Raw genomic sequence first — 22760 nt, forward strand, 5'->3', positions numbered from 1 at the left:
TGGTTTCTACGTGGAGGCCAGCAGGTCACATCAGTAAGTGAACAGGCAGGGAGGGGGTGGGGTCTGTTGCAGGGGTCTGTGCCTTGTCTAAACAAGGTGAACGCTCTTTGCCTCTGGCCTAGGTTTGCCACATCCTTTGATTTTTTTTTTTTTCAGAAGGACCCTCCAGATCAACATTTGAACATGAACTCTTTGAACTAACAACAAACGTAGACAGGTGAGAAACTGGATCTGTAAAATGCATCTCTGGGCTGTTTTACATGGGCTAAATATATAAGATGCTGGGTACTGGATTCAACAATGCCCATGTGGCTGGGACAGGACAGCCCAGGCCGCCTGAAATGCAGAGTCTAGATATGCAGGCAAACTCTCAGAGCACGTGGAGACACATGCCACTGTCCCCAAGCCACCTAGCCACTGACCAATCAAATCCGCCTCTTGACTAGGTGCCAGCCTAGATCAAATCAAAAGGGGAGAGGGAGGCAGAGGCTGCTCCTAAGCAAGCCTAGAGTAGGTCAGGGTTGTTAGAAGATCAGGAGGGGGACGGGGCAGGGCTACTGAGTTACTTTAGTCTGGACTCTATATGTTAGACTGGAAGAAAGGTCTTCCTCCCAGTCTCCCATTGGACTCTTAATGGGTTTCCTGGATAACAGGAACTCCCATCTTTGCTCTTCAATTTGATTTCACTGCTTTGCCTGTGGGTTTGTGACAGATCTTAGGCTCCCACCCACTGAGGAAGGGAATTCCTTCTGAGATGGCACACCTGCACGGCTCTCTCTCCATCCAACTCAAATCTACTTCCGCCCCGCTGGCCACAGAGTGAGCAGCTGGCTCTGTCATTCTCTCCGGGAAATGCCACCCTTTTCCAAGGTCACCCAGACTTTAGGAGTTGCTGCCTCCCCCAAAAGCCCATGCCGAAGGTGTTTGCCTCAACTGTCCTTGGAGTTGCAGGACAGGCTAAGAGCTATCTGACCTGAAGCACCCTCCCCCCTCCCGCTGGCCTCACCCCCACCTTAGGTCAATACCAGAGCAGGTGGGAAGGCCACAGCAGGGCTGGGAAGTAGGGGAGAAGAGGCATCAGTGCTGTGGGCTTCAGGGCCCTCAAGTCCAGCACAGGGATCAGGTAGCTCATAGGCAGGGTGAAGAGCTACACAGCTAGACTTGATCAGGTCCACCTTCACAGGCCTAACCAATTATCAAGCAGCCCAGGGGTCTGGGGTCAGGAAGTCAGGATGAAATGGAAAAAGGCCCCTGACTCCAGTAGGCAGAACATGAGAACAACACTAGAGAGAGGCTTGAATGAATGGAATGAACAAAGCACCTCCTGGTGGACTCCCTGGCTGCCAGGTGCTGCTTTCCTGAGCCCGTGTGCTCACCTAGCAACAGGATTCAGAACCAATGCCTGTCTGCAGCGGGTTCAGAGAAAACTCGGGGTGGGGGGGGGAGATCCCAGCAGCCCCTTCTCAGGATTACAAGGGTACAATAGCCCTTGGGGGTAGCCTAGCTTTTCCACCTGGACTTCAGGACCTCATGGAACGAAAGACCTCAAGAAAAGATCCTTGAGGCAACTAGGAAAGCTAATGCAAGACCCTAAAGGTGTCCTTGGTTCTCGGGGACACACTGGCCCAACCCTAAGTTGTCCCTGGGTGTTTGGGAGGTCAGAAGTGGGGAGGGGGGACACAGGCTGGGGTTTGCTGTCCCTAGGACACAGGGGTACAGAACAGTGCTTTGCCCTGAAATGGCTTCCTCCCCTTCCAGAAACTACCACCTCATTTTGGGGGAGGGTTTGCCCCCTCCCTGTCCTGCAGGGAGCACAGAAGTAGAGTCTGGGTGGAGACCCCCCCCCCACACTGCGACCTGGGTGTGGGTAGTGGAGTCACAAAGAGAAGAAGAGCTTCCGCTGGCTTTCTCTAACACACCCCTTCCCTGCCTCCCAGACAAAGGCACACACCCAAAAACCTCAGTGGTCACCAGAACCGCGTACTGCGGGCGCTTCACCTGTGGACACCCCTGAATAATCTCCTTCCTGGGAGGGTGGAGGGACTTCGCTTGGAGAACTCAACCTGGCCTTGGGAGGAGGGGGTGTAGATAGGACTGGGGTCCAACACTGAGTTTTGGGCGGGGGGAAGGGGGATTCTCACCCTGGTCTCCCTCTCCACCATACAAGGGTTCCATCACCACTCCTTCGGGGGGGGGGTTAGGGGTGTGGGGGAGCTGCGCCCAAACCTTGGGGCTCCAGTGGGGGAAGGGAGAGGAGGAGGGGGCGGCTCCTCCAAGCGAGACACAAAGAGACGTCCTTCAAGCCGGGCTCCATGGCGACGCTGGGGAGGGGGAGCGCGCACCCAGTACTTCCTTCCCCACCTGCGGGGCTCCGGGGACCCCGGCGGCCACTCACCTGCCGCCCCTCACACCTGGGCCCGGCTTACCTGGGCTGGGGGCGCGGGGAGGCCGCGGCAGGGGGTCTGGGCGCCGTCTCGATCTTCGTCAGCCCGGCCCGAGGGGGCTCAGGGCACCACAATCACGGACCGGGGTGCACAGGGCGGTGCGAGGGGCTCGGTGGCCCGCGTCCCGGGCTTTCCGGGCTGCCCGAGGGTTCTTGCTTTTGAGGGAGTGTGTGTGTGGGGGGGATCTCTGGCTGTCCCCGGGTCCCTGGATTTGGGGTGTCCGAAGACCAGCGTTGGGGGAGGGCTGGGACGCCCCCCTTCCCCCGGGCCAGGGGCGTCTGAGCGGGGTCTTCGGGTCTTGAGGTGTGCAGTTGTAATGGCCAGGCTCTCGAGTGCGGGCCCCGCAGCCGGGGGTCGCGGGGGGCTCCGGCGGGACGGGGGGGGGCGTCTTCGGGGGTCGCTGCCTGCCGAGTGCGCGAAGCCCCCGCCGGCCCCCGCCGGGAGCTCGCTGTGCGCTGGGTCCAGGGGCCCCCCGCTTTCCTGGGGGGCTTCGCCGGCTCCTGGATGAGGTTGGTGGGGGGGCTCCCCGCGTTCCCGGGTTCGGTGGGTTAGTGGAGGGGGGGGCCTGCGGCGTCCCTGGCCACCGGCGGGAGCTGGGCCCACAGCCCCTCAGCCGCTGGGGGGCTCCGTCGCCGCCGCTACGACCAGCCCGGCCCTGCGGTTCCGCGCTCCAGCCTGGCGCGGGCTCTGGCTGCGGATCCGCCTCGCGCTCCGCCCGGTGCCGGGGCCCCAGCGCCGGTGCCCGCCCGGGCTGCGCTCCATCGCGGCATCGCGGCTCCGCCCTCCCGCCGGCGCGCACCTGCCCGCCGGGCCCGCGGCTCCGCCCCCTGCCCGTGCCCGCGCCCGCGCGCGCGCGCCCGCCGCCCGCCCCTTTGTCCGCCCCGCGCGGCGCGCGCCCCGGGCGCACGCGCACTGCCTGAGCGGCGCGCTCCCCGGGCGCATGCGCGCGCTCTCCGCACGGCCGCCCCGTCTCTCCCCCCCTCCAGCCGCGCGCGCGGTGGGCGCTCGCGATCGCGGAGCCCCGCAGGCCGCGCGGCGCCCGCACCCGCCTTCCGGCCGCGCGGGGTCCTAGCGCCCGTGGATTCCCGCTCCATCCTCACCCCTACCCCCGCCTTTTCTAGGTCAGAGCCCCCGAGGGGGGCGGGAACGAGGCCAGGCCGGACTCGGGGGAGCGTCAGAGGGTCACCTGGTCCAGCTGCCTGGCCCTCGGAGGCCAGATTGCCCCAGACTGTGTCTGCCAAGGGCTTTGTAGGGCGAAACTTGGATCTGCTTCCAGGAGGGAAGACACATCCCAGCTCTCCAGTTCCATAGGCGTCCGCTTCACCTCCAGTCTGCCTGTCCATCCATCCATCCGTCCGTCCATCCATCCCCATCAGGCATCCGTCCGTACCATTTCCAGACCTCAGAGAACTACCAGTTTGCTACGAGAAGAGGTTGTAAGCTGGGGTCCGGTGGGGGGGGGCATTGCACAGCCCAGGTGGACTTTGCCACCTCTGCGGGGGGAAAGGGATGAACCCGGTTTAACAGAAGAAGAGAAAGGGAATTCCTGGCACAGACAGCAGCATATACAAAGCCACCCGGGCGTGAAGGAGCTTTGCTTGATAACCAGAAATTGGTGGGGGATGAGGACAGAGGAGGATGGATACAAAGAGAACAGCACGCCCTGCTCTGCCCCTCACCCTTGTGGCCACACTCAAAAATGAAAAATGAAAGGGCTGGGAAGGTGGCTCAGTGGTAGAGTGCTTGCCTTACATGCATGAGGCCCTGGGTTCGATTCCTCAAAACCACATGAACAGGAAAAGCCAGAAGTCGTGCTGTGGCTCAAGTGGTGGAGTGCTAACCTTGAGCACACAGAGAGAGACTCAGGGACAGTGCCCAGGCCCTGAGTTCAAGCCCTAGGTCTGGCCAAAAACAAACAGATATAAAAAGAAGCAGGGGACAGTGGCTTGCGCCTGTAACCCTAGCTACACAGGAGGCTGAAATCTGAGGGTCATCGTTCAAAACTAGCTTGGGCAGGAAAATCCATGAGACTCCTATCTCCAGTTAACCACTAAAAGGCCAGAAGTGGAGCTGTGGTAGAGAGCTAGCCTTGAGCAAAAGAACTGAGGGCCAGCACCCAGGCCGGAGTCCAAGCCCCAGTACTAGCATCATCATTATCATCATCATCATCATCATCATCAATGAAGAAACTTCCAACACACTAGGCATCTCCCCTCTTTTTCCTAATCTTTCACCAGCCCCTTCTCAACCTCCTCTTCCCAAGCACTCCTGATGCTTCTAGAGCATTTAGACCTAGAGATGGCAAACTTACTCACACACAAAATAAATAATAACTAACGGGCGCCAGTGGCTCATGCCTGTAATCCTAGCTACTCAGGAGGCTGAGATCTGAGGATCATGGTTCAAAGCCAGCCCAGGCAGGAAAGTCCGTGAAACTCTTACCTCAAAAAAAAAAAAAGCCGGGCGCTGGTGGCTCACGCCTGTAATCCTAGCTACTCAGGAGGCTGAGATCTGAGGATCGCAGTTCAAAGCCAGCCCGGGCAGGAGAGACTGTGAGACTCCTATCTCCAATAAACCACCAGAAAACCGGAAGTGGCGCTGTAGCTCAAGTGGTAGAGTGCTCGCCTTGAGCTGAAGAGCTGAGGGACAGCACCCAGGCCCAGAGTTCAAGCCCCACGACCGACAAAAAAACAAACAAACAAACAAACAAAAAACCACCAGAAAACCAGAAGTGGCGCTGTAGCTCAAGTGGTAGAGCGCTAGCCTTGAGCTGAAGAGCTGAGGGACAGTGCTCAGGCTCAGAGTTCAAGGCCCATGACCGACCAAAAAATAATAATAATAAATAAATAATAACTAAATCAGGAAATCTAATGCAAATGATAAATTTGAAGATAACATCTTCCAACGTTGAGCCGTGTAAACTAAATTCCCAATTCAGAAATGACTTCCCAATTCAGAAATATGGAGAGCTTTGGCACAAACAGGGTCTGCAGGCTATGGGTTGGCAATCCAGATGATTGAGAATACCTTTTTTTTTTTTTAATTGTAAAGACACTATACAGAGGGTTACAGTAGAGAATACCTTTTTAGCTCCTAGCCTGCCTCTCTCCCTTCTACTTAAACCCATTTTTTTTCCCGACAATCCAAGTCCTTGGTGCTGTCAGCGCTAAAAATTACAAGTTGGATTGCATTGTTCGTCCACAAGAGATTTAGCTTTCTGCTGGATAAAATGTGCCCTTCTTATGCTGGGATTCGTGGCTGTTAGCATCTGAGAACCGCTCTTTGGCCTTGACCTTGGGCTGTTACAGACCATCTGTCTTCTCAGCCTTCTAGGCCTTTGTACTTTTAGTTCTCTCTGTGGAGAACATAATTCCCACTTTCTGAATAAGTTACTCTCAAAACAGTTCCCTGTGTCTCCCTCCTCTTCCACATCTCCTTGTCCTACCAATGTCAAGACTCAAATTTGGCTAGGTGTGCTGGTGGCTCACACCTGTAATCTTAGCTCTTTAAGGAGGCTGTGTGTGTGTGTGTGTGTGTGTGTGTGTGTGTGTGTGTGTGTGTGTACATGCCAGTACTAAGGCTTAAAGTCAGGGCCTGGGCATTGTCCCTTAGTTCGAGGCAGGCATTCTACCTTTTCAGCCACAGTGTCATTAGAGATAGGCTATCACAGACTTTCCTGCCCTGTCTGACTTTGAACCTCAATCCTTAGATCTCAACCTCCTGAGGAGCTAGGATTGCAGGGGGGAGCCCCTGGCTTCCACACATGCTTTTGAAGAGAGAAACTAAGGCAGAAATTTGCGATGCTACAGTTGTTTGTTCTCGATCCTTCCCGGGGGCGGCACACCCATACTTCTGACTCCAGAGAATGTTATTCACCAAGGGCCGGAGCTGTGACCCATCCCGGGTTCCCTTGGGTTAGCTTTCCCTAGTCAGTCGCATCTAGGACTTGGAGGGGCAGGACTCCCCTGGGCTTGGTGGGGACACACTTTCCTTCTCTCTTTCTGCTGTGATCTGTGTATCGCCCAGCCTCCCCTTGGCTCCTTCGCTTCTCCCCTCCCCCATTTTTTTTCCTCCTTCCCAAGTGTTTCTTCTCCAATAAATTACTCATCCTTCTGACTCTACCTCAGCCCGCATTTCCAAGGACCGAACCCACAAATGTGCTTTTGAAGACAGGAACTAAGGCAGCTGTGTGCAGTGCTATAATAATTCTTCATCTTTTCCACCCAGGGGTAAGCCACTCCAAGCTGTTTCTAAGCAATGCTGCCTTTCCAGGCGCCGGTGGCTCCTGCCCGTCATCCTAGATACTCAGGGGACTGAGATCTGAGATCGCGGTTCAAAGCCAGCCCGGGCAGAAGTCTAGTACGGGTACAATGAAAGCAAGAAAGCCAGGATGCAAACTAGCCCAGTCAGGACGTCCATCGGCATGCGAGGAGAGTCAGAGAGAAAGCCAAGGTGGCAGCCTGATTTAGGACCATGTGGTATCACTGGAACTTAGAATCTGGTTTTGGAAGATGTGCTGTGAAGTGGAAAAGCATGCTGTTCCAGTGAGCCTGATTTCAGTCCCCCGTTTCCCCCTTTTCCTGGCAGATACAACTCCAGCACCACGGGTGGCCAGTGTTGCTGGGAAGTTCCTTTGTGCTGGCAGGTGTGAACAGAGCCTTGCTCTCAGTGTCGGGCGTGGCAGCGCTGCGGGGCTGCGCTTGGAGTGGCTTTGAGCTGGGGACTCTCTCTGTTCCTTGGGGTTGGAAATGAGCCAAGTTGCAGAACGCTCTCCAAAATCATCCATCGGTTGTTCCTGGGGATGGAATCCAGGAAACGGGATGAGGTGGGGGTGTGAGGGAAATTCATTCTGATCTGTCATGTTTGGTCTTTTTTAGCAAAATGATTGGATGCAAATATGATAAAAATGTGAACATTGATTCTAGCAGGGGATCGGCACTGGCTCACACTTGTCTGTGATTTTCTTCATATTGTGTGTGTGTGTTTGTCTGTCTGTGTATGTGCCAGTATTAGGACTTGAACTCAGGGCCTGGGAGCTGTCCCTTAGCTTTTTCATTCAAGGCTACCGCTGTACCATTTGAGCCATTCCTCTCCTTCTGGCTTTGCTGTTGGTGGTGGTGGTTGCGGGGCTTGAACTCAGGACCTAAGCGCTGTCTCTGAGCTCTTTTGCTCAAGGCTAGCGCTCTACCACTTTAAGCTGCAGCTCCACGTGCAGTAAGCTGGTGGTTCATTGGAGATAAGAGTCTCATGGATTTTCCTGCCTGGGCTGGCTTCTAACTGTGATCCTCAGATCTCAACCTCCTGAGCAGCTAGGATTATAGGCGTGAACTACCAGCACCCAGCTCCTTCTGGCTTTTTTGTTTGTTTGTTTTGGTGGCTAATTGGAGATAAGAGTCCCACTGAACTTTCTTACCCAGGCTGGCTTTGAACTATGATCCTCAGATCTCAGCCTCCAGAGTAGCTAGGATTACAGGCATGAGCCACTGGTGCCCGACTAAGTCTGTGGGGTTTGTTTTATTTTTGTTGTTGTTGTTTTTTTGTTTTTGTCAATTGTGGGGCTTGAACTCAGCCTGGACACTATCCCTGCGCTCTTCAGCCCAAGGCTGGTGCTCTACCACTTGAGCCACAGCGCCACTTCCGGTTTTCTGGTAGATAATTAGAGATAAGAGTTTCATAGACTTTCCTGCCTGGGCTGGCTTTGAACCTCGATCCTCAGATCTCAGCCTCCTGAGTAGCTGGGATGACAGGTGTGAGCCACTGGTACCCAGCTAAGTCTGTGTTTTTAAAAGCCATATCCAAGAGCTACTTCGAGTGGCCTGGGCTGGCTGTCCCCTTGAGAAGCACTGGGAATGGGCAGGACACGTGGCTGCCCCTCCCTCTGCCTCCCCCCTCCCCTCCCCTCCCCCAGTGCCAAACGCCTGTGCTCCCAGGGCTGAGAGGCAGTTGTCTCCTGGAGAAGCCTCAGAATGAGGACTGAATAGGTCTTGACCCTCCCTGCATCTCTAGAACCTTCCAGAGGGAGGTATAGATTGGCTGGCAGTTCCTTCATGGGGGGGGGTGTCACCAAAATCACCACAGACACGTGGCAGGGACTGGCACTGTCTAGCATGCCTCTCCAGGGACCTGGCTTCAATGATGTCCTAGTTTAGTTTGGGTTTTCTCTGGAACCCTCCTTCCCCGCCCCCTGTTCCCCCCCCCCCCCAACCAGGAGCCAGCCAGTAACAAGGCGCTTATCGAGCAGGTGATTCCAGGTAGGAGAATATAGAGAAGCAAGACTGGAGGACAGCAGCAAGGGGGTGTCGGCTGCAGGCCACAGCCACCTGGCCCGCCCTCCCGGGCCCCCTGCAGCAGCCTGGAGGCTCTTATTGGGCAACTCCACCCAGGGCTGGTGATTGGTGGGAGCTGCTGGGGGCGGGGCAGCTGGGCCCCCCCCCCCCCCCGGCCCTCCTGGTGATATCTGAGGAGTTCTGGAGTCACTGGCAGGATTGGCCACCAATGCCTGGCACTTGGGATGCTGTGGGCTGGGCAGAGCCCAGAGTCCACGCAGAACAACTTCTGTGCATGCACGGATTCCCCTTGGGAACCTCTGATGTACCTTTACTATTCATTAGGGGTTCTGATGATGAGGGGGTCCCCCACAGCACCAGAGGGCGGAGGGAGTGAAGCTGGAGTTGCCAATCACCCAGAAGAATCAATGTAGCGAAGCCAATGTAGCAGGCAGTAGGGCTAAGAGATGGAGGGCAGAAAGCCTTTTCCTCCTCTGAGCCTCTTGAGCGAGCCATGCCTGAAAGCGTCTCTGGACTTGACTCGGAAAGAAAGGTCCCTTTTGTGTTGAAGTCAGAGACTTGGGTTTCCGTCACTTACAACCCCCAGCTCTCTGTATTATTGTAAATGTGGGTTTATAGTATGGAAAAACGCGGTAGGAGTTATACTCCCTGTCACCTGCGGTGCACAATCACTGTTTCCTTGCTGGCTCTTCCCTCCCCTGCGAATGCATCTCAGAAAGCCCCCAGTGTGCAAAGGGAAAGACTTTCAGATGCTCAGAGTCAGAGCTCCTGTGTCTCTGGGGGTTGTTCTTGGGGCCTTGGGAGGAGAGATGAATGAGCTCTCAGGCATTCATTCATGCATGCGTGCATGCATTCATGTGTGCTTCGTGCATTCATTCTTGCATGAATTCACCATTCATTTACTCACACTTGCCCATAATATGCAGGTTGTTGGGACAAATAGCCCCAGTCTTGGCATTCTGGAAGATGAATCAGATATTGTGTGTGTGTGGGGGGGGGTACTTTACATTAATCACACCAATGTATATAAAACACTGACTGACCATGACCAGGAAGGGAAAACAAAGGCCAGGAACTGTGTGGTATTGGGGGGACAAACAGGAGCACCATGAGCCAAGGCCCTTCTGGGGACTCAGGTCTCCTGCTGGCGTCTTCCCACCTCAGCTGTGGGTGCCTACTGGTTTCCCCCCCCTCCTTCTATCCCCCTCCCCAAGTCCAGTCTATACTCATACATCACCTTTCTCCTTTCAGTCTTCACTTCTGGTAAGTCCTGCTCCATGTCTAGCCTGCATCCTGCCTGCTGCCTCCACAGCCTAATTGCTTTGCTTGGGCTCCTAGGGAGGCAAAAGGCCACTGGGTCTCCCTCCTTCCAAATGCTTTTCTTCCCTAGACTTTGGTGAGGTACCAGGGATGCACTAAGCATTTTCAGCAGGTGAGGGTCTACTCCCGATAGGGAAGCAGAGGCAGACCTGCGTTAACAAGGCCAGCCTCTTCTACCCCTCCCAGTGGGGAGTAGGGACGCCACCCTGAGTCCTTCCTGGCTGCTTATTATCCTTTGGCGTCTCCCAAGCCACCAGTCCCTCCCTCCTCCAGATCACAGCTCCAGACAGCAAGGCTGGCTGTCTCCTCCCCTCCTCCACCCTCACTGGGAACCTAACAAGCAGGCCTTTTTGTTGTTGTTGTCAGTCATGGGGCTGGAACTCTGGGCCTGGGCGCTGTCCCTGAGCTCTTCAGCTCAAGGCTAGCGCTCTATCACTTGCGCCACAGCACCACTTCCAGTTTTCTGATGGTTCATTGGAGATAAGAGTTGCAGACTTTCCTGCCTGGGCTGGCTTTGAACTGTGATCCTCAGATCTCAGCCTCCTGAATAGCTAGGGGACAGGCATGAGCCACCGGTGCCTGGCTATGCCAGGCCTTTTTGTTTGTTTGTTTTTGGTACCCGTTCTGGGGCTTGAACTCAGCACCTGGGCACCATCCCTAAGCTCTTTTGCTCAAGGCTAGAGCTCTATTGCTTGGAGCCACAGCTCTGCTTCTGGCTTTTTGGTGGTTATTGGGAGATAAGAGTGTCACGGACTTCTCTGCCCGGGCTGGCTTGGAACCACGATCCTCAGATCTCAGCTTTCTGAGTAGCTAGGATGACAGGCGTGTGCTTCCTTTTACCTCTCAAGGCTGCTTCAGTGTGAGTTCTCTTCATGCCTGTCAGGAACTCGAACCCATGGCCACTTCCCCTGTGCAGGCCGCTCAGCTCCTCTTACTCGCTTACTTGTTCTATTTGATCTGGTTACCCTCCTGCCCCTCCCCCTCCTATTTCTAGACATCCTATTGGTGCAGCCCCTGGCATGCTGGGCCAAGGGGGAGGAGCAGAGCGGAGGTCTAGGGGTGGAGGGGCCCAGGCTAGACCCACTCCATTCCCACTTTGGTTGAGTGGGGGAAGGGGGCACAGGAGGAGGCAGACAGGGCAGGGGGAGGGGGGGAGGAGGCAAAGGGAAAGCTGGGTGGAGCCGACCTGCAAGCCCTAATTAAGTGAGTTAATTAGTCAGGGAGGAGAAGCCTCCCCTCGTGGGAGGGAACACACTCAGCTAATTTAGTCTCTGCCCGAGAATGGCTTGAATCGCACTGGCTGTGGAGAGATGGGGGGGGCGGTTCAGCCAGGATGGAGGGAGGGGAGCAGAAGCCACGCGCTTCCCGTGTACCCCCAGCACCAGCATCTGTCTGGCCATCGGCACAGTCTGCAGCTGGCACTGGACTCTGAAGCCACCACCGAGGCTCCTGGGCCTTTGGCCACCAGGGGGCCCCCTCACCCGCCCCTTAGAGGGCAGAGCTCTGAGCCCTTTGAGCATTTGAGGGGATGAGTGTAGAACGGAGTCCTTTCTTTCTTTTTTTGATGTCAGTCCTGGGGCTTGAACTCAGGGCCTGGGTGCTGTCCAAGAGTTGTTTTTTTTTTTTTTTTTCTCAAAGCTAGTGCTCTATCACTTGAGCCACAGCTCCACTTCTGACTTTTTGGGTAGTTAATTGGCCCTAAGAGTCTCACAGACTTTCTTGCCCGGAGCTGGTTTTGAACCGCGATCCTCAGATCTCAGCCTCCTGAGGAGCTAGGATTACAGGCGTGAGCCACCAGTGCCTGGCTAGAAATGGAGTCTTGACCCTGGGCTCCTTCAGAACGATTCTAACAAGCCCCATAAGGGAGCAGGTGCAGTTGTTGCTGGCTTCAGTATGCAAAGACACCCACCCACCTGTACTGTCGCTGTGGGAAGGGGACCTGCAGGCTCTGGGACAGCCCACAGATGTGACAACCATCGCCCAGCAAGGAAGACAGGGGCGGACTCTGGCTCTGGCAGCCTGCTGCCTACACCCCAGACTTGGAGCCCAGGGCCACAAGGCAAGCGAGGGCATACTTTCTCTTAGGCCTAGTTCCAGTCACTTCAAAGGCCACCGGCTGTCCCCAGAGCTTTTTCAAGCTGTCCCAAGGACTTTCTCTTACTCATCTTTACTCTCTCTCATCCTGGGGGGGGGGGGAGTCACAGACCACAAGAACAGAATGGGTGTAGTTATACATGCCTGTAATCACAGCTCCTTGGAAGGCAAAGTTTGGGAGGATAGCACAATTCAAAGGCCATGCCAAACAAAGCATTAGGAAGAGACTCCATCTCAACTGAAAAGCCAGGTGTGTGATGGTAAGCTTCTTAGCCCAGCTACAAGGGAGGCCATAAGTAAGAGGACCATGATTTGAGGTTGACCCTGGGCAACAAGCATTTGGCACTACCAAAACAAAAACAAGACTAAAGCAAAGAAAGGGGGGTTTAAGGGGAGTGTGGTTAAATGGTAGAGTGTCTTGCCTAGCAAGTGTGAGGCCCCGAGTTCAAACCCCAGTACTGAAAAAAAAATCACACCAACTATTCCAATAAACAAAACATTTAACCTCTTCTAGGAGCATAATTGAGCTATACCCTGGCCCCTAAATATTGAGGATCCCCCCCATCCCATTGTGTGCAATAAACCAAGCAGAGAAAATTCACTGTCCTCATGGAGACTCTGAGCAGAGAGGGGGGACAAGCAAGACATGGTACATTCCAGGGATGGCTGCGAAGGGAAAGAATAAAGCACAGGAAGACACTGGTGGCTCATGCCTGTCATCCTGTCTACTCAGGAGGTTGAGATCTGAGGATTGAGGTTCAAAGCCAGCCCAAGCAGGAAAGTCTGTGAGATGTGGCTCAAGTGATAGCGTGCCAGCCTTGAGCGATACAGCTCAGGGACAGGCCCAGGCCCTGAGTTCAAGCTCCAGGGCTGGCATGCACACTCATCCATACAGGTCACCCTCCTGTGGGACCTGCATAACCTCCATGCCCTGGGTCTCTGGGTCTTACCAGGTGCATGTTATCTGGTGGCCATCTCTTGGGGTCTGCTCAGGGTCTCTTTCAGGGCTGCCAGGGCCAGGCAGAGGGGCTGCAGAAGGAGCAGAGGGGGACAGAGGTGGTGGCCAAGCCTCTTCCCACACCACCAGGCAATGCCCAGGGTGGGTGCCTTTAATCATCTTAGAAGGATTTTGACAAGAGTCTCACTATGCAGCCCAGGCTGATCTCGAACTTGCCATCCTTCTGCTTCTACCCCTCCATCCCCCCACCCCTGGCTGCCACACGACCCAGAAGTTGCCAGCCTTCGTTAGGAACCAAGAGCATGTGGTTGCAAACCTTCCACTTTGAACTTCAGAACAAGAAGAGAAGGCGGAGCCCGAGCCAGCCTGCGTGAGCGCAGCGCGCCCTCTGGTGGCCGCCACGTCGCACTGCAGGGCGCGCCAAGGGACCGCGCGGGAAAGCCCAAGCTGCCCTCCCCAGCTGGCCCACCTGCAGCCCCTGAACCTGGTCGGATTCCTTGGCTGAGTGTGGCCCCAGGCACTGATCCTTCTACACCGCAGTCCCCAAGCCATAGTGTACAGTATAATCTACTGGGGCTCACGCCTGTCATCTTAGTTACTCAGGAGGCTGAAATCAGAGGATGGCAGTACAAAGCCAGCCTGGGCAGGGAAAGTCCATGAGACTCTTATCTCCAATTAGCCATCAAAAAGCCAGAAGCTTTGGTTTCCATCACAACCTCCCAAAAGTGATGGAAAAGAAGACAATTGCAAGGGCAGCAACTACACAGGGCAGGAAAAACGAAGAGCAAAGAGGACGTAGAAAGTGGTAGCCAGATACTCCTCGTTGCAGTATTCAGAGATGGAAGCAGCCAACCCCAGAGGCGTCTCCTGGGACTTGCGGAGACTTGACACCCCGTGTTACTTTTCTGGGGTCCCAGGAGAGTAAGATACCTGGGGTCCTGGGGTACAGTCGTGGGGATGGGGACACTTTGAATGGAGCACTTACATAATTCCTCAGGTGAATACACAGTGCCCCCTCTTCATTAATGCCAGGGACCCCCACACTCCAGCCCTGACCCTCTGCTGTTTAGTCCTCTCTGGCTGGGCGTCCAGTCCTGGGGGCGGGCGGGCGGGGCTTGGCCATCGGTGTGGCATGGGAAAGGCATTTCAGGATTAAAGCCCTTCTTAAATCAATCTTCCTGTTTTCAGTGCCAGTTTAACCCTGCTTCCCAGCAATACAGCGGCGCCTTGGGGGATTTGTGGGGTACACTGTGGCGTCCCCCGCCTTGTCCTCTCTCACGTTAGCATTCACCCAAGGGACAGTTTCCGCGCGCGCTGTTAAATCCGAACTTTCCAGCTTCCAAGATACTCTTGGACAACCACATCTCCTGTGATTGGTGTGTGAGGCTGTCATACGCACAATCAGACCTGCCCGCACCCCCCAAAACAAAAAAATGTCCCTGTCATAATCCCTTAAATAATTCCCCCTGAAAACATTTTACCTCAATGCGATTGAGGTCAAGGATCTTAGTCTGGATTATTCAAGGGAGCTCAATCCCTGTACTCTGAAAGTATCTCCTCCAAATCCACACATTGGAACTTTTCATTCCTCAGTGTGGCTTTGTTGGGGGAAGGCCGAGGTCAGGGGGCGGGGCCTCAGGAATGGAAGTCTGGATGGACCAATGGACAGCAGGTGTTGGGTTATAGGGTGAGGCTGCCCCTGGGTGTCTTCCACTGATGATCTGTTACTCGTTCTAGTGACAGAAAGCTAACACACACACACACACACACACACACACACACACACACACACACACACACGCAGCGCTAGCATCCTCCTCACCTTGATCCTCAGCACCACCCAGACAAGAACTCCTCCCTGCCCTGAGTTCCCGCCATACAGCTGGCCTCTGCCTCTCTCCTACCCAGATCCACCTGCGCACTTGACTAGCCCCAGAGCTCTTACCCACCTAGATCGGGGCAGATGCCATATGCGTCCTCTCCCTGGGGAGATAGGGCTTCTCTAATATACCTTATAATAATCTTTCTCCTGTGCCCGCCTGCCTCCGTGTGGTCCCCTCAGATGGTTGTGATGGATCCTAACAGGCAGTGGTAGGATTTGAACTCAAGTCCTCAGGCTTGCTAGGCAGGTTCTCTACCACTTGAGGAGCTCCGTCTTCGCAAACTTTTTTGTTTCGGTTATTTTTCAAGTCGGGAATCTCAAGCTTTTGCCTGAGCTCAGTCACAGAACACTATTCTCCTATCTCTGCCCCCTGCTCAGCTGGTATTACAGAGGTGAGGCATCATACCTGGCCACCCCCATCCTTTTCATAGGGCTTGAAGACACAGTGAGGTAGATGGGTGTGGTCGCTCTACCATCTTTAACCGGAAGTCACCGCTCCAGCCTATATTTGGTCTTCTCCAAGTCACTTTCCATTTCCATGTCACTAAACCTCACTTCTTACGGTTCTGTGGTGTTCAGCATCTCTGTAGCTGAATAATTCCTCCTGTAACTCGCCACCCCCTCCTCCATTTAAAAAAAAAAAATTGCCAGTTCTGGGGATTTGAACTCGAAGCCTTGTATTTACTCTGCTTGCTTGGCTGGCACTCTACCACTTGAACCACACCTCCAGCCCTCCAGCCCGGATGGTTTCCAGTTATTATTATTATTATTATTATTATTATTATTTTTGCCAGGCCTGGGCCTGGGCACTGTCAAAGCTAGCGCTCTATCAACATGAGCTACAGCGCCACTTCCGACTTTTTCTGTGTTTGTGGTACTGAGGAATCGAACCCAGGGCTTCATGCATGCTAGGCAAGCACTCTCCCACTAAGCTACCTGCCCAGCCCTTTCCTGTTATTTTAGAGATGGAATACCAATAATTTTTCAGTCTCAGTCCTCTGAACCTCAATCCTCTTTGAATCTCAATCCTCTGAGTTTCAGCCTCCTGAGAGCTATGATCACAGGTTTGAGCTACTAGTCTCCCCGTGTGTGTGTGTGTGTGTGTGTGTGTGTGTGTGTGTGCGCGCGCACGTGCGCACGCGTGTGTGTGCGCACACACACGCACTAATCCTGGGCACTGTCTCTGTGCTCTGACTGGCGCTCTATTACTTGAGCCGCAGCTCCACTTGGGCTTTTTGGTTGTTAATTGGAGATAAAATGCTCACAGACTCTCCTGCCCGGGCTGGCTTTGAACCTTGATCCTCACATCTCAGCCTCCTAAGTATCTAGGATTACAGGTGTGAGCCACTGGCAACTGGCTAATGTCCACCTCTTTAGTGTCATTAACGTAAACTTTGCAAGTTCTACTCCTGCACAAGCTCCCAGGCCCAGGCCATGTCCCAGCCCAGCCGAAGGCCTCTTGCTCCTTGTCCAGCCAGGCTCTGCGCCCCACCCCCACCCCCACTGCCACACTGGTGTCTTATATCCAAGCTGGTCCAGCAGCCATCGATCCTCCCTGGAGCAGCCTGAGGGATGATTTAAAATGCCAATCAGCCTCTTCTCCGCTTAAGAGCTTCCAAAGGCTTCCCAACCTCACCTAGAACAAAATCCATTCTCCTTAGCCTACAAGTCCAGGCCTAAGTGATCCGGGCAATTCCCGCCTCCCCCCTTGTCAATGTCCTTAGCCTGCTCTCTGGCCTGGCTGCATGCATCTACTATTTTCCCCACTCGCTAACCTGTAGCTGGCCTCTGCCCTGCCCTTTCTGTCCTCTTGGCCTGGATGCCTTCCCCTACTGAGTGCCGAAATTCCTGTTTATATACGCCAAGTGCTGTCTTTACAGTGGCTTTGTTGTTGTTGTTTTCCTTTTGGTGCTGGTGCTAGGGCTTCAACTCAGGGCCGGGGTGCTGTCCCTTAGCTCTTCTTTTTTTGCTCAAGGCTAGTGCTCTACCACTTGAGCCTTTATCTCCCCCCACCCCGCCCCCCACCACCCATTGTTGGCTTTTTGGTGCTTCTCTGATGATAAGTGTCTCATAGACCTTCCTGACCGGGCTGGCTTCGAACCACAATCCTCAGATCTCAGGTTCCTGAGTAGCTGGAATTATAGGCAACCGTTTCCAGAACTCAAGGGAATGTATTACAGGCCAGGTGCATGTTCACAGGCGTCTTATTTTCACAACAGCCCCAGGAGGCTCTCACACTGGACTACATTTCCCAGCTTCCCATGCAACAGCAGCCAGCTGTTCTGACCAATGGTAATTTCTAGCTTTGGCTCATAAGCGAACTGTGGTCTCCCCTCTTTCTTCTTTGTCTACCAGCTGGAGGCAGAGGATGGTGGGGGTGGGGTGGGGGGAGAGTTGGGAGGCCCTGAGTGATGACATAGCCATAAGATGAGAAGAGCCTGGATGGCTGAAAGGCTGTGCAGAGCAGAGGCCCCCTCCCCCTTCCCCCCTCCCCCCCAGCTTCCTCCAGACTTCGCAGGATTGGACACCAGGGTCTACTGCGTGGAACCTTCACCATTCCAGCCTCACGGCCACAGCAGCTCACCCCACCTTCATGCGGGCATCTCCACACCCTGCACGGGTGGCTGGCAGGTAGTGGGGGGTGTGTGTGTGACATTTGTGAGGACACATTTGCAGCAAATAGGCAGCTGTGTCCTGCTTGCTTTGCTGTTTCCTTGGCTCACACCTGCATGGAAACACATTGTGACACGTGTTCACGCCAGAGCTGCTGGGTCCCATGGGGCTGTGAGTCCCTCTAGGGCTGTGTCAGGGGCCCAGGCTCTATGGCCTCAGCACCCAGGCCCAGAGACCTCATTCAATCCACAAATGGGTGAACTGGCCACTGGGCCTTTGCATGCATTGCCTCTGTTGCTAGAGACTCTGCCCCACATGGTGTGTGTGTGTGTGTGTGTGTGTGTGTGTGTGTGTGTGTGTGTGTGTGTGTGTGTGTGTGTGTGTGTGTGTGTACTGGAGCTTGAACTCAGAGCCTCACTCTCTTGCTTGGCTTTTTTCATTCAAGGCTAGTTCTTTACCACTTGAGCCACAGTTCTACTTCTAGCTTTTTTTTTTTTTTTGGTTATTCATTGGAGATAAGAGTCTCAGGAAGCCAGGCGCTGGTGGCTCACGCCTGTCATCCTAGCTACTCAGGAAGCCGTGATCTGAGGATCGTGGTTCAAAGCCAGCCTGGACAGGAACATCCGTGAGACTCTTCTCTCCAATGAACCACCAGAAAACAGGAAGTAACGCGATGGTCCAAGTGATAGAGCACTAGCCTTGAGCTGAAGAGCTCAGAGACAGCGCCCAGGCCCAGAGTTCAAGCCCCATGGCTGACCAAAAAAAAAAAGAATCTTGGGAGCTTCACTGACTGGCCTCAAATGGTGATCCTCCGATCTCAGCCTCCTGAATAGCTAGGATTAACAGGCAAGAGTCACTGGTGCCTGGCTTCTAACCCTAGTTTCCCAGAGGCCCAAAGAGGAGAAACGACTTCCCCAAAGTCCCCAGGGTGTGACAGAATCAGCTGGTCTCGGGGGCTCCTAAAGGTGGTAGCTGGATGGCCGGGTGTTTATCTAGAGAACGCCAGGGCTGGGGAAGGGAGGGAAGAGCTAGGTAGGGATCTTTGAGCATAGCCACAGACTCTACTCAGTCCCCCCCCAACCTCCCTCAGCCCCCCGCCTAAGCCTCTCAGCAGCAGAAACCCACGAGCGAGCCTTCTCTCCCGCCTCAGCCAGCGCTGCCTGATTCCCCGCAGCCTGGCCAGCCGCATCATTCAGTATTTTTAGCCTTACCACCTGGCACCTGCGGTCACTGTCTCTGCCCAGTCTGGCTTTGCCCCTCCCTAGGCCTTAAAGGGCCAGTGCACACCAGCTAGGCTGGAGATCAGCTTCTGCCAATGCAGACCACCATCCCCTCAGACAGGAGTCCCAGGGGCCTTAATAGAAGGGTCCCCAAAGCTGGAGATGGGAGGTGGAGGGAGGAAGACCAAAAGGGGCAAGATCTCATTCACATTAGGCTCTACGGCATTTTGGGCTTTCCCAAATGCTGGCTTGCTTGAGTCCTTCATGAATGGGAGAGACATAAGGGCACTCATTTCACTTTTTTTTTTTCCCCTGCCAGTCCTGGGGCTTGAACTCAGGGCCTAGGCATTGTTCCTGCGCTTCTTTTGCTCAAGGCTAGTACTCTACCACTTGAGCCGCAGCACCACTTTCAGCTTTTTCTGTTTATGTGGTTCTGAGGAATTGAACCCAGGGCTTCATGCATGTTAGACAAGCACTCTACCACTAAGACGCCTTCCCAGACTGATTTCACATTTTTGTCCCTTTTAAAACCTGAGGCCAAACAGACTCCAGGCAGTGCCTGGGAATGTGTGTTTTAATAGCTTGAAGGAGGTTAGTGCTGTTTCTCCATAACCCTCCCTCCCTCCCTCCCTCCCTCCCTCCCTCCCTCCCTCCCTCCCTCCCTCCCTCCCTCCCTCCCTCCTCTCCCTCCCTCTCTTCCTTCCTTCCTTCCTTCCTCCTTTCCTTCCTTCCTTCCTTCTTCCTTCCTTCCTTCCACATTGTAAGTCCCACTCTGAGAATCATGGCACCGTGATGAGATCATTGCTTTGAAGTTCAAGGGCTTCTCCTTCTAACTTCACTGAATCATTGAAGCTGCCCTGTTTGCTTCAAGCTCTCCTGCTGGCCTGCTGGCTCCACGGCTTGTAGATCAAACCCTCACCCAGCAGGCCAGTGACACAGCCCCCTATGGTCCTCCACCATCCCTATCCAGTTTCTTGTGTGTGCGTGCGTGTGTGCCAGTCCTGTGGCTTGAACTCAGGGCCTGGGCACTGTCCTGGAGCTCTTTGATGCCTAAGGCTAGCTACTCTACCCCTTGAGCCACAGCTCCACTTCTGGCTTCTTGATGGTGACTAACTGGAGATAAGAGTCTCACAGACTTTCCTGCCCAGGCTGGTGTCAAACTACAATCCTCAAGTCTCAGCCTCCTGGGTAACTAGGATTACAGGCATGAACCACCAATGTCCAGCCCCCATTTCTTTGGCATGCGTGCATCTTGCCGCCTGTAACACCCATGTGTACCCCATCTGTGGTGTCTGTCCACGGGATGGGACCGCACAAGGCTGGTGCTCTTTGGGTGCTCATTCAGTGTGCTGTGATGTCAACCAACCTGGGAGACCCAGGAGCATCATCCTACGTCACAGATGAGAGACAGAGGAAGATGGCAGGAAGCCAAAGGCCCTGGGGCCAGCACACGAGTCAGCAGAATCTGGTCCAAACTACAGACACCCACAGTCCGCTTTTCTGTTCTTCAGGGGTCTAGAGGGGCTTTAGTGTGTCTCCCCTCCCCAACACAGTGCTGATGCAGCGGGCTGGAGTAGAGGTGACCCCTGTCACACTGTCCACCGCTCCCCGGGCCGGTGCCCACAGCTTGGGCAATACACTTGGCTAGAGCTGGGCTTCTCCACAGCGAGAGCCAGCAAAGGAGAGAACTATGTTCGGGATGTGAAGCTTCTCCTCCCAGGCCGGGCACAAGCCCTCTCCTCACACAGGTGCCCAGAGCTCACAACTACTTCCGCAAACCCACACACACATTCACAATGACACACACCCTCGCCCGCGATCGCACCTTCCTTGCCTCTCTCTTCTCATTTCTCTTGGGTGTAGACACATGCGCACAAGCATGAACACACACACATTAATTAAACAAAGACTGAGCACCTGTGAGGTGCCCATGCAGTACACAAGAGAAGGTGTTCTTGGGGGTGGTGGACCTGGGATGTCCGGAGGCCTTCCTGGAAGAGGAGGCAGCCCAGCTGGGCCTAGGTAACGGGAGCCAGGGGAAAGGAAGGATGATGAGCATTTCCCTGGGAGCAAAGACAGGGAAATAGAGTGAGAAGAGCCATGGGAGGTTCCCAGTGCGGAAGGTCACTGGGGACCAGAGTGAGAGGGAGATGGCTATGTGACCCCAAGATCTGAGTCCCAGCAGAGAGGTGGGCGTAGATGGCAGAGTGCACAGACAGATGGGTAAGTGGGCTCCGGAGGGAGGGCTGAGCCGGTGCCCTGCCCTCACCCCTGCCACCCCGGGCACTGGGCACTGACCTGCGCAGTGGGACCTCCTCCAGCAGCTCCTCCTCCTCCTCCCGGTGGAAACAGACCAAGCAGAAGGCTGGAACATCATCGGCTCCACAGCCCAGGGGCCAGGCGGGAGGCAGCTCCAGGACAGGGCAGGGGTGACCACTGGAGACCCCAGCCGCACCATCCCTGGCCAGGGCAGGGGTCCCCGAGCCATTGCGCTCCAGAGTCAGCAGCCTGTCGGCCTCAGGCCCCTGCTGCTGCTCACCTGCCACCTGTGCCTTCCCGCAGCGGTTGCCCGTCGCCTCGGTGGAGGAAGAGCCTGAGGCTCTCTCACGGGAACTCCGGTCTAGCAGCGTCCAGCTGCTGCTGGGGGGGGGGACTGGGAGGTGGCAGCAGGTGGACGGATGTCCACCTTGCCTGTGTCTCCCCTTGGCCGATCTCACGGCTGCTTGTCAGTAGGAGGTAGGACTGGGGGGACAGGCCTGGAGGTGATCTGTCTTGCTGTCCATCAGTCTGTCCAGCGCTCTGCTCCTCCTCCTCCGCCCACTTCACCAAGAAAGTTTGCTGTTCCCCCGCTAGGGTGGCATGGGCGGCCTCCAGGGGAGCAGGCTGAGACCCGAGGGTGACGGTAGATGGGGGGGTAGGTGTGGCGGGCGCCGTGTCCACGCTGTTCCCAGGCTAGTTCTGACCCTGGGGTCTGCCTGGGCTGGCAATGACTACAGATTGCTGCTTCTGGCTCGGCTCGCTCGCTCCAGTGGCGGCTCTGGGCTGGCTGGGCTGTGGGTATTAATAGCTCCACACTCGCACGCTGAGGAGCCGGGAGGTTAACTCCTTCTGTGCCAGAGCCTGGAGGCCACAGCGTGCCAAGCAAGGGTGGCACCTTGGTTCTGTGTCTCCCCCATGGATTGCCCCAACAGGTCTCCCCCACCCCACCCCACAACCCAGCCGCCTCCTGCCTGGGCATCTCTGGGCAGCACAGAGACTGCGCTCTGGCTAAGATGTCTCTGGCCACCTCAAGAAGCCAAGTAGGCCTGGCCCTAGTGGTCACGCCTGTCATCCTTGCTACTCAAGAGGCTGAGATCTGAGGATCGCAGGACACAGCTAACCTGGGCGGGAAAATCCATGAGACTTTTATCTCCAATGAACCACCAGTAAAACCAGAAGTGGAGCTGTGGCTCAAAGTGGTAGAGTGCTAGCCTTGAAAGTACAAAAGCTCAGGAGCAGTGCCCTGATTGAGTGATGGAGAAAGAGACAAGGAAGAAAGAAAAAATAAGAAAAGGGGGTCTTTGAAGGCAGGCAGCCTAGAGTACCAGCTCTGCGCGGGCTTTCAGCCTTCCTCAGCTATGCCACAATTCACAACCATGCCTAGCTGCTTTGGGAGCCCCAGGACAGAGGAAAACAAATCAGGGAGAGGCGAGAGGAGACCATGGGCAAGGAGTGAAGATATTCGGGGAAGGAGGTGAGGAGAAGCAGGATCTAGGCAGCAGGTGTGGCGGGAAAATAGAAAGAGGGATCAGCAGGTGAGAAACCCAGAGGTCAGACCTGGCTGGGTTTGGGAGAGGGAGGGCTGCAGAGGTCTGAAAGCTGGGCTTTGAAGCGAGATTAGAGTCTTTGAGAAAGCTCAAGAGGTGTGGCATCAGGATCAGGGAGAGCAGAGATTCAAAGGCG

The 22760-nt window shown here is 55.1% G+C and overlaps 1 protein-coding gene across 1 annotated transcript in view; it reads right to left on the reverse strand.

The window, feature by feature from the left end:
• Sbk1 (SH3 domain binding kinase 1) overlaps nucleotides 1–21832 on the reverse strand; it is a 40708-nt gene extending 18876 nt beyond the window's left edge. The window contains exon 1 of the mRNA XM_070004274.1: nucleotides 21117–21832. The gene's annotated coding sequence lies outside the window, so the exon portion shown is untranslated. The remainder of the gene's footprint in view (nucleotides 1–21116) is intronic.
• Nucleotides 21833–22760: the final 928 nt, after the last annotated feature.

Source organism: Dipodomys merriami, unplaced genomic scaffold (assembly GCF_024711535.1).
Source record: "Dipodomys merriami isolate MVZ:Mamm:240054 unplaced genomic scaffold, mDipMer1.0.p SCAF_62, whole genome shotgun sequence".
NCBI classification, from domain to species: Eukaryota; Metazoa; Chordata; class Mammalia; order Rodentia; family Heteromyidae; genus Dipodomys; species Dipodomys merriami.